Genomic DNA, 16295 nt, shown 5'->3' with positions numbered 1-16295 from the left:
GGTGATGAGATTGGAATGGGTGGGAGGTGCCTGGAGGGCCAGAGAGGTTGTGGTAAAAAAGATAGTTCTAAGTTATTTCAAGGCTATATCTTTTGGCTAGGTTGTAATTATCCAACATTTTTCAAGATATACCAAGAAGGAGGAGAAAACTTATTATCTTGGGTGGGAGGATGGGTCTTTCTGTTTTCCTGTCAGTCTGCATGAATTATGTAAATACTCAGATGCTATCATTTGTCTTGGGAGATTAAGGAAATTAGAGTGGGAGGATTAGAGACATTTTTAATCACCCCTGGCTCTGCATCCAAGGATTTTTTCCATGATTCATGTTCATCATGGGCAAGGAATTTCTCTGCTGGGCCTCAGAGGGTACAAACCCCACGGCTGTGGCTGCATCACTGCAGTTAGGTCCATTTGCCACTGCTGAAGGGTTGACTCTTCACCGCTCCATTTGCGGATCACGGGCTGTTTTGGTTGTCTACCCGTAGAGAGTTTGATACGGTGCACCTCGCCCCCGGGGCTGTGTGACCCCTCCCTGCCTGCACTGCCCTGCCTTGTCCTGCCCATCGTGGGAGCCTGCAGCTCAGGGACGGTGCGGGGGCACGCTGCCAGCCTTGTGACCACCAAGGCACCTACGTACATATGCCCCTCCAACACCTTCTGTCTGGTAAAGTCCATAATGGCGATGCAGGATGAGGGGTGATCTGAGGAGCCTTTACGGTTCATTTCTTTCCCTGTAATCTCTGGTAGCAGCCTTTTTTTTTTTTTTTTTGAGGGGTGCATTAATGAAGGGTGATAGCTTAGGTCCAACCCAATACTTCATGACAGATCTTTCTGCTCCCTGAGGGTTTGCTGTGCCTGGATGTGGCTTAGGGTGGTTTTGCATCTTATATTTGATGGATCTCTATGCTCAAAATATTTACTAATCCCAGCTTTATCAGGGACTACACAACTAGGTGCCTTAATACATCCTCTCTACTTAATCTTTGTTGTTCAAATGGAATTTGAAGCTCCACCCAAACCGACGCATAATCTCTTGTTTTGTACAACATGCATTTTCAATTGATTGGTGAGGTGAGTGTGTGCTGCTTTCTTGTTTTCCAGGTTAGGACAGTCCTCTTCACAACAGAGACTCTTTCTATCCTGGGAAATGATCTTTGGAAGATGTCCTGAGAGCATATAAATATGATAGAGTTGGAAATAGAAATGTGGCATTTATTTATTGGGCCAAATATCAAGCAGCAAGCAGGGAGTAAAAAGGATAACACAGTAATTGTGTTATTTAAATGTATTTAGTGGGTAATGCTGATGAGGGGTGAGGACATTATTGGAAAGCTTTTGTTACAGGGAAGGATAAAAATAGAATTAATATCTCCTGCAGGCAATTACTCTTAAAAATCGCTGCTTGTTCCCTGTCTCAGAAGCGCAGTGGGATGATGGGGCTCTTGTATGGGGCCAGAAAGGATGAACAGGAGAAAACCTGACCCTTGCTCCACGCCAGGTTTCTCCCTGTGAAATTCCCCCCACCCACCCACACCTTGCTCTTACCTCTACAAGACTGAGAGAAGGTCACCCCTAGGCAGCTTGAGGGGTTCAAAGGGCACCTGTGCACACAGTGGCCACCTCGGTAGTTCAAAGCAGGGTTTACGTGGTTGGCGATGGCTGCCACTGCCAATGGGTGGGCTGCAGTGCTTCTGGCTTTAGGCAACCTCTGGGGTGTACAAGGCAAAACCCCCTCCTACTTCACCCCACCACACCTAAGTCATGTCTAGAGGGTTTGTGACTGCCCTTCAGTGTACTTCAGACAGTAAAACAGAGGTAATCATGGCTAGAACTGGTCCTTCTAAATTCCACCTAAAATGAGATTTAAACTGAATTCCATCTAAAGGCGCCTATATTTCCCCTAAATCCTAGAGAACCACTGAGCCTCCTGTGTGGCACGACACCTACTTCAGGAGATGTCTCCTTGATTGAACTTCAGTTTCCTCGTGCCTGAAGTTGGGAGTGGGTGAATGCTGGGATGCCCTGCTCCGGGGGAAAGGGGTGGTCCTCTCACACCTAAGCTTACTGCAGTCCAGAGGGTTGCCTGTAACTCTGAAAAAGCCGCTCACTTTTTCAACAGAAGTCAGCTATTTCCTTTAAGGGGTAGGAGGAGTGAATCCCAAGGAGGTGTTTTGCTATTCGTTCCCTGCACAGTGAACGAGAAGGGTTAGCAACTAGCGTAGCGGGTCTAAATTGCTCTCTGGAGGCACCCGAGCTCAGTGTATGGTGAACAGAGAGCACCAGAGGCTAACTTCATGTGTCCTGGATTAGACTCTGGCAACTGAGTCCGCACCAACTGTGTGGGAGCCTTGGTGTCATGGTACACTTGGCTGTACTTGGAAGTACCTTCTGATGTACCTCCATCCACCTGGCAGGAAGGTGGTGGGACTAAATCAGCGGTCAAGACTCCTTTTTGGGGGGTTGGAGAAGGAGACATTCATTTCACCATGAAGAACAGCTCAGGGTGGGAGGAGGCACCTCTGAACGATACTTCAGCTGTAGAGGAAACCCAAAACACCAAGCTCACACTAACTCTTGGATGGCTGAAATCTCACCCGGGCTTTAGGAGAGTGGGCCATTTCCTTCTCCTTCAGTTAGTAGCTTGAAATTCAGGCACAAATAGACATAAAGTAGACACCCAATCTGTGTGCAGATGACCTGGTTCATTAGGGAGAAGAAAGCACCAGCTGCATTTGGAAACTCCTTGCAATGAGCCTGCGTTTTTTCTCTGATGCAGGTACAGCCAAAGAAAATGCATTTTTTGCATGTTTACTCATTAAACATTAAGGCCATAACTATCTCTTCATTGGGACTGCCTGTGTGATTGTCCCAAACAAAATGAGTAATCATTATGGAGTTGTGAGTAATCACTGAGGACTGGGAGTCTCCTGTATCATTAAGGCCTGTTCCTCGGTAGGCATGAATGTCCTGTCCCTGCACCGTGGTCTCTGAGGCTGTCATGGATGGCAGGCCCCTGGTTTGCAGCACTTCTTTAGGCAGGACTCTCAGTAAAAAGGGTGCAGGACCGCTCGGAAGAAAATCTGAGGTGGCCATGACTGGATGGTCTGAAGAATGTGGAAATTACAGATGCACTTGTTATCACACAGTCCTCCTTAGGTCTCCAACGCATGGCACCTTCAGCAGCTTTGTCTTGTTCGTGTTGCAGTTTGTATCCTCTCAATTACTGCACACATCTTGTACTGAGCCCCAGATTCTCCTACCATTACTCTCTGGTCTATTCTCTTGTCCTACATGCAAGGATCATCAGTAAAGTCTTTTCCCTTTTGTAAATGTCTAGTCCCCACAGATAATGAGTCGTGTTAGGAAGGACCTCTCTGCTAGATGGATGAACATCACCTCTGTCCTACATATGTTGGCTGACTGGTGTCAGCCCAAGTTTAAATTTAAAGGGGTTAAGAAAGTCTGGCACCCATAGCATCAGCAGAGCTGGGGCAGGGGCACCCACCCTCTTTGCTCGCTGCCCCTGGACCCCTGAGTTTCTTCCCTGGGTGTTAATGAGCACACAAACTATTCGGGCTACAGAAAGTCCTGCAGCCACCCTGAGAAGGTGAAACGTGCTCTTGTGAGCTCTAATGAGGGGATGGGCCGAAAGAATGGCAGCTCAATTTTTCTTTAGCCTACGGCAGAGAGAGAGAAAGCCAGAGATTCCTTGGTTAACTCTCCAGCCAGAAACCAGCATGGTTCTTTTGGAGGGAAGGATCTGAGAAATGTAAATAAATTGGATTGATGCGGTTGGTTAAGGGCATGTTATAGGAGCATTTGACACTTCCCCCGGAATGATCTTCTTTTAGAAAACAAGACTTTTGGCAGTTACAAAGACTGGCAGGCAAAGGAGTAAGCAGCTGTACCTCCATTGCTGGCTGTTGCTTCTGGCACAGCCATACCACATGAGCTACGGTGCCAGCTCTTCCTCCCTTCCCCTTCCCCTTCCCTTTCCCCTTCCCCTTCCCCAAACAGCACATACTCCTAGGTGGGGAGCTGTTGAGTACAGCTTGCAATGGAAATGTCCCTCCTGACACCCTCCAACGACATCTAAGCAAAGCAGCTCTGAAATAGAAAAGAAGAATAGTGCATCATCTCAAGAAGGAGTATTAAGAGGCAACGTCCCTATTTCTGCCACATGTTAGCATCAGTTCCCCCTCGCCGATGTCTGAGCACAGCCTCACAGCATGGTGAAGTGTTCGTTTTTGTCACGCCATGCTGGAGTCCAAAGCTGTGTAATGAACTGCTTCAAGGTAAACACAGCTTTAGAGAAAAACATGGGCTGGATCCAGTCGTGCAGCTCCTTCAGCTGCGAGGCAGCTTTTTCTTGAGCCAGCTCATGAATCGGGGCCACGGACATCATTCTTGAGAGGCCCTACAGCTCTGCGGGGTGGTGGGACGGGTGCCCTGTGTCCCCAGGCCAGCATGCTGGGTCGAGGTGGGGGCTGGCACTCGTCACACTGCTTGCTCTGGAGCAGGAACCTGGTGGGAGCCTGCGGGGTGGCAGGAACAATGGAGGGGCTTGAAGACCCCCCCAGGAGAAGACCACGAGTCCAGCATACTGGTGTGCTCAGTGTGAGATGAGCTATCCCCCATCCCAAGCTGGGCTGTGGTTATCTGTCCCTGACGGTTAATGAGAACAACTCCTCCAATAATTATTCCTAAAGCAAGCTGCTGAATGGAGAGCTCTGACCTTCGTGTCTTAGAGCATTGCGAGATCAGCTTGCTTCGCTCTCCTTGTCTGAGCTAATTTGTCTGATGCAGAGAGAGGCTTGCTCTTCTTGCCCTGTTAGATGCTGTTCGGTGCGTCACTGGCTGCTGAGGGCGCAGACTGATGGTCATTGTGGAAGCGCTTCCTCAATGGCCTAATTAAGGAGGAAGAGTTCATTTGACTAGACAGAACTCATTAATAAAGCCCGAGCCACTGCTCTGGTGAAAAGTTCTCCATAATGCCCTTGAGAGGGAGAGTAATGATGGTTTTGTGAGCAGAGCAGGTCTCCCCAGGTGAACACAGCTGAGCTCTCCTGCCCTGCATGCACACACGTGCTGGCCAGGAACCTTTCTCTCTCCTGCTCAAACTTTGCCCAGTTCAAACATAGAAATTCAAAAAAAATTATGATTTGATTCAGAAAAATCTATTGTAAAAAATGCTTCTTGTCTGTCTCTTCTGCCCTCATTAATTTCTTACTCTGAGAGTCACCTGTGTAAAAGGAGGTGGAGGAGGCAGTAGATACTCTATATCTTGAGTTCTGATGCCAAGCAGCATGGCATGCCTACAGGGAACAGGGGAAATATGGCATGGACAAACAGCTGCGTTTGGAGAGCAGTCACCAGCAGATGGGGGGCCCCGTGGCTGTCTGCACTGGAAGGGGCTCCAGGCGATCTGTCCTTCCCAGCTTGCCCCTGTACCTTAAGACCACTTGGAGATTGGTGCTGAGAAGATGCTTTTGCAGACAATGCTAAGGTAAAAGGGATCACAGGCTGGGATTCGGGCTGGATGCGGGCTCTTTGGGTGCCCACCAAGGTTTAGGGGTGTATACACAGGTGTGCACATGTGAGCTAAGTCCTGAGCTCCCACAGCAGCTGCTGGGCATCCAGTCAACATGGCTAGCGGAGTCCAGAGCGTGACTCCATTCCCCTAAAGCAAGCACCAGGAAAGGAGCTGGTTGCCAAAGTGTAGGTGTCTAGTGCCACATTGGAGACGGCAGACCCTGCTTGGTCTCCAGATGCTGTCCCAGGGGGTCGGGGACGCTGCACACCCTGTGTGGTATCTGCTGGCCCCGTGCAGGTGCATCCGCTGTCTCAGCACATTTCAAATAACTGATGTTTGCACAACATATCTCACCTGGCAACCCCCTCTCCAGGCCATTAGCTGTTGACCAAGGTGCTGTCTACGCTTTACTGACCGCAGTGGGAGCTGGTACGCCTCGTGCATGTGAAATTAGGAGTCTCAATCTTGAAGTGAATCCCAACAGGAAAATATAAATGCAGAAAGACCTGATGACACTGGAGTAATAACAAGATATCAGGAAGATGATGTTCAGCCATGAGGGGCTGTAGGACATCCAGGGTGGGATAGCTGTCTAGATCACAGTGCAGGAGGACTATCTGACCATCTTGGACTCAGGGCAGAGAGCCAGGCCTTCTTCTATAGCTATATCTTAGACAGATATTTTCTCAGTTAAAAAAGGCACTTTATATACCCCTGTCCTGCCCTCTGTCAGCGTGTGTCTCCAGATTCAGGCTGGGCTGGCCGGTGTAGCACTGTGTGATCGCTGATGGCTCTGTTCCCTGCTCAGCCACCCCATGTCCTCCTCCCAGCAGATCGCTCAGGCTGCAAAGCCTTGAAGCCTTCTCAACCAACAGAGAAGTTGAAGGAAATCTCATGGAATCAAATGGAACATTTAATTCAACCTGAGATACTGAATTTCTGGCTTTTTTCTTGACTTTTCTAAAAGTATGTCATAAATTGAAGCAAGATCTGATACAGAATTTCATTTTGCTTTTTTCATCTAAAATGTCAGAAGAAAATGTGGACTTCCATGGATAAAGGGAACGGGGCTTCAGCACTTTTTAAACAGAAACAATTACGCAAAATTTATGTGTATTTATGAAATGTTTCAATAGAACTTAAACCCTTGTCTTCCATCAGAAAAATATTTTGGCCAAAAATCTCCACCCAGCCTTTTTTGTGATCTACAACACCACCTGCAAAGAGCACAATGGAACTGCTGAAAACAAGCTCCCTAACCACCTGACACAAGCCTTGTATTTCCCTTTTTGCTTGCAGAGAGCTGCTCTCTAGTCATTACTGCAGCAGTAATAATAATTGCCAATATTGCCAAGAATTTGCATTTCTGGTTATCCTAAAGCTTGGTATTTCAAATGAGAGGCTTTAGAGAACTAATTAGCACACAGGCTCATTAAATGCTAAAAAATACTCTCACTAGGTAGATGGAGCATCCAGGCTGCTAACCCATTTCCCAAAGGCAAACACATCTCTGCCTCCTTAGGCTTTATTCAGAGCAATCCGAATCCTTTAAGCTGCGCACGCTCAGGGAATGCCGGTTTATACCACCTACCAGCTTTTTGCATCAGTCTTGGGAGGCCTGGGCGCTGCCCCACGGCCATCACTGCCCGAGCCCGGCACTGTCCTGCGTGGGCTGGACCCCCGGCACAGCCCGGTCATGGGGGCGAGGGGGTGGTGGGTTCGGTGGTGCCTCCCTCCCTGCTGGAACGAGCGACCTGCCTGCGCTCCAGCACAGGGTCGGCGTTGCCAAAAATGCCGTAGTGAGCCAAGCTCAGCCTGCAGCCAGTGTGTGTCAGTGGAGAGAGAGAAAACCGAAGGGAAATTATAGTAGCTCTGTGCTCACATCCCCCTCTTACTCCTTCTCAGAACCTAAAGAAATGGCTGTGGCTTTGTGTGGAAGTTAATTAATGATAGTAAATAATATTCCTTTGTGCTAAGAGTGAATAGTGCCCTTTATTTGGGGATCTCGGTGTGCTTAATGCTCTGTATTTAATTCAGCTTCACAGCAAAAGCTAGATGAATTATTCATTGCAAATAAATTATCTGCTGTTTGTGAGCCCAGCCTGCTTTCTTTGATGCCCTTTTCCATAGCCAGCAGTGTCTCTACAACGATTTGAGCAACCGACCCACAGCGCACAGCTCATTGTGCTGTTTGCTAATCGTGAGAGTGTGTGTGCAAGTGTCGGGGGCGGCGGGAGGAGGGCAACAGCCTCCAGGTCTTGCTAATGGTCTGAGCGAACCTTTGAATGGGAGAGAAAGTAATAAGCAATGCTGAGCATGTTCCCCCTCTGTGCGCATAGATGAATACACACATATGCATAAGTATATGAAGCTTTTCATATACGCGTGCTTGTGTTCATGGAGTGCCCAGGCTCCGGTTAAGACCAATTGCATATGGTAAGTCTACAAATAAAGGACTCAGATAACATCATTCTGGACTGATTTTGGTATAAAGCTCAATGTTACCTACAAAACACATCCACTTCCTGATATTCAGGCAAATAAAAACCTCTCCCCCACACCCTCAACCAGTAAAAAGCTCTGTATTGAAAAGCAGAGATTTAATTACTCAAAGCAAGCATGAACTGAATTGCTTCAGGAAAAGCAGCAGGCTGTATGCAACCCGGCCTCCTGAGGAGGACAAGGTTCTGCAGTATGTAGGTTCAGACCTATCCACATCTGGATCCCAGGGCTTTTTGGATGCCCTGGGCCTGGGGACACTTTGGTTGCAATTTTAGCCAGCTCTTCGTCAGCACTTTGCTGCAGGTGGCGGATTTGAAAAAGCCCAGGATGCCTTTTTCATGCAGGCAGAGCTCAGTGGTGAACTTGCTGCTACCAGCAGGTTCGGGATGCCAAAAGCTGACGTGGACCCAAAATACTTCACCTACATGCAAATGCAGAGGTGTCACTTGTGCAAGGAGGCAAAGGCCACCGCAGCGGGTGCCCCTCTCCCACGTCCCCCCGGCTGCCCCCGAGGAGGGAGAAGGGAGGCAGAGCCAGTGCCGGCTCCAGCCCCGATGCTGCAGGGAGGCTCTTCCCGCATGGATGGTCCCATCCCCAAGTGGGTGCATGGGACAGCCCTGTTCTCACCTTCCCACCTCTGGAAACAGTTGCTGCTCTGGACAATTTTGGTAAAAGCATCAGTTTCATCAGTATTTGATGTGTTTCTGTGTGTTCATGAGCAATGAACCGCCCAGATCTGGTGGCCACTGGGGAGGCTCTCAAGGACGGCTCCCTCTGGGGATGTTAGAGCTGGGCTGGACGTGGATATTCCTCAGCCAACAGTCAAAATGCTGGGCACATGGCAATGTGTCACTAAATCTCTAGTTTAAGTCTCATGGTATATGAAAGCATGATTGAAAATCATGAATTTCCAAGATTTTCACACAAAACTTTTGTTTGCTGGTTTTTGTTGTTGTTTTGTCTGTTTATTTCTTTTAAAAATTAGGTCACCTTTGTAAGGAGGGCTTGTTTTTCTGTTTAAAAAGATCATTCTATGCAATTTTTTTTCCTTTGCAAATAGCTAAGCTGACAGAAAAAGAAATCTTAGGTGCGCGCTTTTGTCAGTTCCTTGTAATCAGTAACACCCACGTAAAAAAAGCTGAAATGAAGCATCAGCAAGGGAACAGGCTGAATCCATAACGGTTGGGCTGACCTATTTTGTAATCACATTTGCTGAGAGGAAAATAAATCAAAGTAATCCAGCCTCCTGCCTCAAACCTGATGCGTTATCTTGGGTTTGTTGGGTGTTCGCCCAAATGCCCTCCAAGCACTGAGTGAGGAAACACTCGGACAGCTTGGCTGGGGTCCAGCGGGGATGTGATGCTCAGGAGATAGCAAGAGCTGGGTTTCTCCATCCCAAGAATGAGCCTTCTAAATGTGGTCCAGTCCTGAAGTCCCTTTTCAGTACACCAGTACACTGCTGTAGGATGTGAGACATTTTCATTTTTGTTTTGACTTGCAGATGTATAGAAATTCATGGTAAAATGGCTGTGCTTCTCTGCACGGACTCGCCTGCTGGAACTAAACCCCAACCTGCTGGGTCTGGCACACACAGCCACCTTGCAGAGTTGAGTTATTCCAGTGTCACCTGGGTAGGGGATCAAAGCACGAGAGACTGGCAGAAACAAAAACAGCAGGGTGCTTGCAACAACAAAAGGATGGCGAGTTCTTCCAATGAAGGTGACAAGCATGATATCAGAGCCACTTTGTCACTGGAAATACAAGAAGCATCAGGGACTGGTTGTGTACACTGCTATTAACTGACGACGCCAGGTGTGATGGACACTCTCCTATGAGAGAGTGTAGACGAGAATGTAGAAGATCCACATGTCAAGAGACAGGTTCTGCCTCCAAGGGTGGGATCTAGTCCCTCCCATGGATTAGGCATATTCTTTATTTGTGACTTTGGGAGACTAATGAATCATTCCTCCTATAGGTAGTGCCCACTTTCCGTCTACAGGCATGGATAGAAGAAAGTGGCCTTAAAGCTCCTTGGAAAGAGCCCATGTCTGCTGAATTTAGGTATCTAAATATAGGTGGAGAGGATAGACCAGGGTAGAATCACAGAATCATAGAATAGTTTGGGCTGGAAGGGACCTTTAAAGGTCATCTAGTCCACCACCCCTGCAATGAGCAGGGACATCTTCAACTAGATCAGGTTGCTCAAAGCCCCATCCAACCTGGCCTTGAACACTGCCAGGGATGGGGTATCTACCACCTCTCTGGGCAACCTTTTCCAGCATTTCAACACACTCATTGTAAAAAATGTCTTCTTTATACCTAGTCTAAATCTACCCTCTTTTAGTTTAAAGCCATTACCCTCTGTCCTATTGCAACAGGCCCTGCTAAAAAGTTTGTCCCCATCTTCCTTGTAAACTCCCTTTAAGTACTGAAAGGCTGCAGTAAGATGTCCCTGGAGCCTTCTCTTCTCCAGGCTGAACAACCCCAACTCTCTCAGCCTTTCCTCACAGGAGAGGTGTTCCATCCCTCTGATCATTTTCAGGGCCCTCCTCTGGACTCACTCCAACAGGTCCATGTCTTTCCTGTGCTGAGGGCTCCAGAGCTGGATGCAGGTGGGGTCTCATGAGAGCAGAATAAAGGGGACAATCACCTCCCTCGACCTGCCGGCCACTCTGCTTTTGATGCAGCCCAGGACACAGTTGGCTTTCTGGGCTGCAAGTGCACATTGCTGGGTCATGTCCAGCTTTTCATCCACCAGTACCCCAAGTTCTTCTCAGCAGGGCTGCTCTCAATCCCTTCATCCCCCAGCCAGTATTGATACTGGGGGTTGCCCTGACCCAGGTGCAGGACCTTGCACTTGGCCTTGTTGAACCTCATGGGCCTACTTCTCAAGCCTGTCCAGGTCCCTCTGGATGGCATCCCGTCCCTCAGATATGTCAACCGCAACACTCAGCTTGGTGTCACCTGCAAGATTGCTGAGGGTGCACTCAATCCCACTATGTCATTGATGAAGATACTAAACAGCACTGGTCCCAGTATGGACCCCTGAGGGACGCCACTTGTCACCGATCTCCATCTGGACATTGAGCCATTGACCACTACCCTCTGGATGCAACCATCCAACCAATGCCTCATCCATCGAACAGGCCACCCATCAAATCCATATCTCTCCAATTTAGAGAGAAGGATGTTGTGGGGGACTGTGTCAAAGGCCTTACAGAAATCCAAATGGATGACATCTATAGCTCTTCCCTTGTCCACTGACTTAGCCACTCCATCATAGAAGGCCACTAGGTTGATCAGGCAGGACTTGCCCTTGGTGAAGCCATGCTGGCTGTCTTGAATCACCTCCCTGTCCTCCATGTGCCTTAGCATAGCTTCCAGGAGGATCTGTTCCATGATCTTCCCAGGCACAGAGGTGAGGCTGATAGGTTGGTAGTTCCCAGGATCATCCTTTCTGCCCTTTTTAAAAATGGGTGCAATGTTTCCCTTTTTCCAGTCACCAGGGACTTCACCTGACTGCCATGACTTTTCAAATATCATGGAGAGTGGCTTGGCAAGTCCATCAGCCAATTCCCTCAGGACCCTGGGATGCATCTCATCAGGTCCCATAGACTTATGTATGTTCAAGTTCCTCAGGTGGTCACGAACCTGATCGTCTCTTGCAGTGAGAGGGACTTCGCTCCCCCAGTCCCCGTCTTGTGGTCCATCCACTCAAGAAGTGTGGGAAGAAAGGTTGCCAGTGAAGTCTGAGGCAAAAATGTTGTTGAGTACCTCAGCCTTCTCCTCATCCACTATTACCAGTTTGCCAGTCTGGGATAGAGTAGACCAGTTACCCCTTACGTCCTGCATGGACCATGCATCTAAAGTATAGCCAGGAAACAGCCCCACGGAAGGGGATCGAGCACCCAAGTTCTTGCAGGAGAGTCAGACAGAGGCATGGATGCAGCCCACCCATGTGCCAGCTCCTGGTCTGATGCTCTGACCCAGAGGAACTGCTGCCTGCGGTGAGATTATTTCCTTTTTTTCAGAAAACAATACAGAAGAAGATGCTTTTGAACTGTTTTTCTTGCAAACAAGCAGCAATATGTCTCCTGGGATGCTTCAAGGACAGAGAAGCAGATCAATGTTTGTTCTGAACCTGGATCCAGGCTCCAAGCATCCCTGGCCACCTCTGTCCCTGCCCTGCTCCAGAGGGCTGTCCTTTTCCTGTCCCTCCTCTGGAGGTATTTCACAGCCCAGCTGGGGACACAGACCTCAAGACTAGAGAGGTGTTGTCCCCTGCATTTGGGAGTTCGGCAGCCGATCCCACCTTCTCCCCTTCATTGCAATAAACCCCAATAAAACAAGTTTATTTCAAAATAAATAGGTTTCAGGGCCTGATTCTGCACCAGCTGCAGAAGAAAATCAGATTTGAGCGCATCCATCCCTTTATGAGATGAGAGCCTATGCATTCCTAACAGAACGCTAAGTATGGGGACTATATTAAGGCTATAAATACCTTGGAGTGATGGGCCTGGACTAACGACCCGTTTTACAACGGGACCTGCTCTGCACCCGCACCGTGTGGGTCTCCTGACCGTGAGGCAGGGCTGAGCTTTTGTTCACAGAGACCCATTTGCAGAGCTGTGGTTTTATGGCCTTTTCGAAGGTGAGAAAAGTGAAGAATTTACATAGTAAAAATTCTTGGCAAAGTTGGAGCCTCCAGTTTCTGTGTAATAAACCAATTACTATGCTGTTGAATTTACACACCTCAGACAAGTGTACTGTAAACTCATATCCCAAGGTAAAAAAATGTAAAATATTCAGACTTTGGCTTTGCCAAACATTTTATTGGACGAATTCTTCTTTTTTTTTTTTTTTTTTTTGAAATCTAGACAGGACGCATAAGTACTGGATACTTTTTCTTAGTTCTTACACAATGGAAGAATATTTTCAAAGTCTCTACTTTATAAAACAATAGATAGGTGTCTGTAATAGAAATTAAAATTGTAAATGGAAACTTGATAGGGATCGATTTTTTCCAGCAATGCGGGAACATCTGCTATGGTTTCGAATTTATTTAGAAAATAGGCACATGGGCTCCAGCCCAGTAAGGAATTTAAGCACATAAACAATCTTATGGGACTTCTCTGGGACTACTTACACATTTAAACTAAGCCCAAGCCCAGGGACTCTGCTGAAGTTGGCTTTCCAGACCCCTCATGTTATCTCTGCAGGAAAAGTATGATGTCATTTAGATGCTGCATATTTCTGCAAGTATTTGGATATTTAGCAGAGGGATAGCAGTGCCTTGGAAGTATTCAGATAGGCCCGAGCAATGAAGAGCATCCTTCCATGCCAACCATCCGTGGAGACCAAGTCCTGCTTGAAAAGGTGAGTTTGCGGCATGAACTTCCTTGGCTGCCCGGTCACCTCAGGTTCCTCAAGTCAAAGGCACTGGAGGACATGGTGTCGGACGTCCCTCTCCCAAGCAGATGTGCCAATAAAGCACCCGAGCGCAGCCCTGCCTCCTTCCTACCACCCCCACCAAGTCAGCCCCCCAGCTCTGCCAGGGGAACGTTCAATGGTGCTTTCAGTGGTGTTTCAGATAAAACCAGTTTGTTCAGGTAAAACATTTTAAGTAGGCTGCTTGCATTAACAAAGCTGTTATTGCCTGCTGTGAGGTCGGGTGTCCACATGAGCTGCTTCCCATAGCAAATGGCGACTGACCCCTTGGTGGTTCCAGCTGGATCTGGGGGGATCATCTCTCTCCCACCTTAAGTTCTTTCAGAACATTTTACACTACATCTTTTGTGCAAGCTGTCCAGGGGGCACTTGACATTTTAAAAAAAAACCTTCTTGTTCAAGACTGTTTGCTGACTATGTTGTAAGGTAGCCACTCACACACAGTGCTTGCACACACGTGAACAGCGCGGGCAGCAGGTACTCTTCCTCTCTGGCTGATCGAGATTGATGTTACTAGTGAAATATGTACTCACACGTGGAAAAGGGGTCTCTCCGGTGGCTGGCATTAGCTACTCAGTCTGTGCCAGAGCTGGCCTCAGGCCTGGTTTCCCCAGGTGCCGGTACCAGCACCCTCCAGTCCCTGAGGTTCATGGCCCAGCTCCAGCTCTCATGCTGCTGCCCACTAGTCTGGCTTGAAGGTTGCTGGTGGTCTCTCACCCAGGCTCAGAACAGAGGGTGTGCCCACACAGAAGGTGGGTGGAAAGAATGTAAGAGTAATTAGTATTCTTAGTAGTAATAAATAATTATTCTTCTTATCATGTAAGAATATTTAGTAAGACTCTAGGGCTGGCTGTGGTGATCAGGTGCCAGGTGCAGGGCTTGGTCAGACGAGCGTACTGACCAGCCAGCGGTTACCCTGACCAGCCCCTTTTATCCCCTTTTCCCTCTATTTTCTCACACTGGTTCCTAACCCCAGTCCACTTTGATCCCTCCCTTTCCCTGCCTTTGATCCTTCCCCTAAACATCCCATACCAAGTCTTGCACATTCCCACAACCTCCTTAAAACACCGTATAAGAAGTTGTACAACATCCCCAAATGCTTTTCCCCTGCAGCCCCCCGTGAGTCCCACACCCCACAGGCACTCACCTCTGCCAGCCTGGGGAGGGGGTGGCCCCACCGGCTCCTCGGTGGGGTTCACCCCGGAGCCACGGGCTGACCACTCTCCTCCGACGACCCAAGGGAGCAGGTTGGGGCTCCCCTGGTGCAGGTGGGGTGACTGGGATCCAGCACCTGGCATTGCCCTCTGATCCCTGGGGGTGCTCTTGAGCCCAGGCTGGAACCACCAGCCTGTGCCCTCCACAGGTCGCTCCTGCTTCACCAGACCCTACCGTGGGGGCTCATTGTCCAAACCCTCCGCTGGGATGGTGCAGCCTCAGCTGTGCACATCGGCAGCGTGGTCCTGTCCCTTCCCTCCCCAGCCGACACACCGCCCACCACCCCCTGCCCATCCGAGCCCCCGGGGCAGCAGGAAACCCTGCAGAAGCTCTCCATACTGAGGAGGAGGAGGAGGAGGAGGAGGAGGACAGCCCTGCCTTCAACGGTCACATCAGAATTACAGCTGCATCTGAGAGCAGATTTGTAGCAGGCTGACAGAAATAGTTTGTGACAAGAGAATCAAGTGCAGAGAAATAATTTCTGTATTGAAAACACCTCTCCCATGTAGGGTCACAGAATAGCTAAATTCTGAAATATTTAACTGAATGCAACTGGCAGCAGCTACTGGAGTACTTGTCCTCAAGCAACTGCTGACATTTGCAGTGAAGCCACTATGAAACCCAGACAAAACAAGGCCTGGAGCAAACCAAGTATCAAGGAGAAATCATTACAGAGTGCATTGTACGTATTTATAAAACACAAGTGATGCCCACAACCTTTAGGCCCTGTGTGGCAACCATGTCCTAACAGAAATATTCAACACCTTTAACTAAAGAGTCTTCCCCTTTGGACACTAGCAGGTCAATCAGTTTAGCTTGACTGTGGCCTCAATACAGAGATGTTGGTAACTAATCTTGAAGTGTAAGTGAAATCATGCAAGTGCTTCTGTGAATGAGAGAGCTGGCTCGCTTCCCTTCGTGTTTTAGCCGGCAGACATCATGCTCCACCGCCTCTTACGCTTGGCAGGAGCGAAGGACTCTTCCAGAGGGAAGTGGCCTTGCACAAATGCCAAAGACAAGGCTCCACATGGCCGCTCGCTCGGCCTCTTCCTGCATCAGCCCTTGGTGAGGGAAAAGCCCCCAGTGTGGCTGGTGCCTTGGGTCCTCTTCTAGATGATTCCTCAAAACACTGCGAGTGCATGAGGTTGTCCAGTGGTGTCAACAAGGCTATCTCCTTATGTGTATTGAGATATTTTGGACCCAGGATACGGGGAGATGTTAAATACTGAGGGAAAACATCTATCATAGCCTCTGCTCCTAATATAAAAGGTTATTGGGATAACCTGAAGATTGGGTTAAGACTACAGCTTTTGCTGGTTTCTCAGACATTTTCTGGGTTCTTTAAAAAAATCATCATCATCATCTGTTCCAAAAGATTTTATTTAGCTGTCTGAGTCAGCTACCTTTTGCTAAATTTCCGCGGCCGTGATGAACAGCAGTGAATTGCTGGATTATTGCAATCCCCCCCGCCAGACATGAGCTACATGGATGTGCAAGCCCATGTCAGGAGGTTGCACCAGAAACTTCTTGAGGCCACTTCCAGCCTGAATTATCCCATGCCCCTGTGTTTTTATGGATGAAAATGAGAGGAGGCTGA

This window comes from Aquila chrysaetos, chromosome 19 (assembly GCF_900496995.4).
Source record: "Aquila chrysaetos chrysaetos chromosome 19, bAquChr1.4, whole genome shotgun sequence".
Lineage (NCBI taxonomy): Eukaryota > Metazoa > Chordata > Aves > Accipitriformes > Accipitridae > Aquila > Aquila chrysaetos.
The sequence above is the reverse complement of the archived record's forward strand: the minus strand, read 5'-3'. Positions refer to the sequence as shown.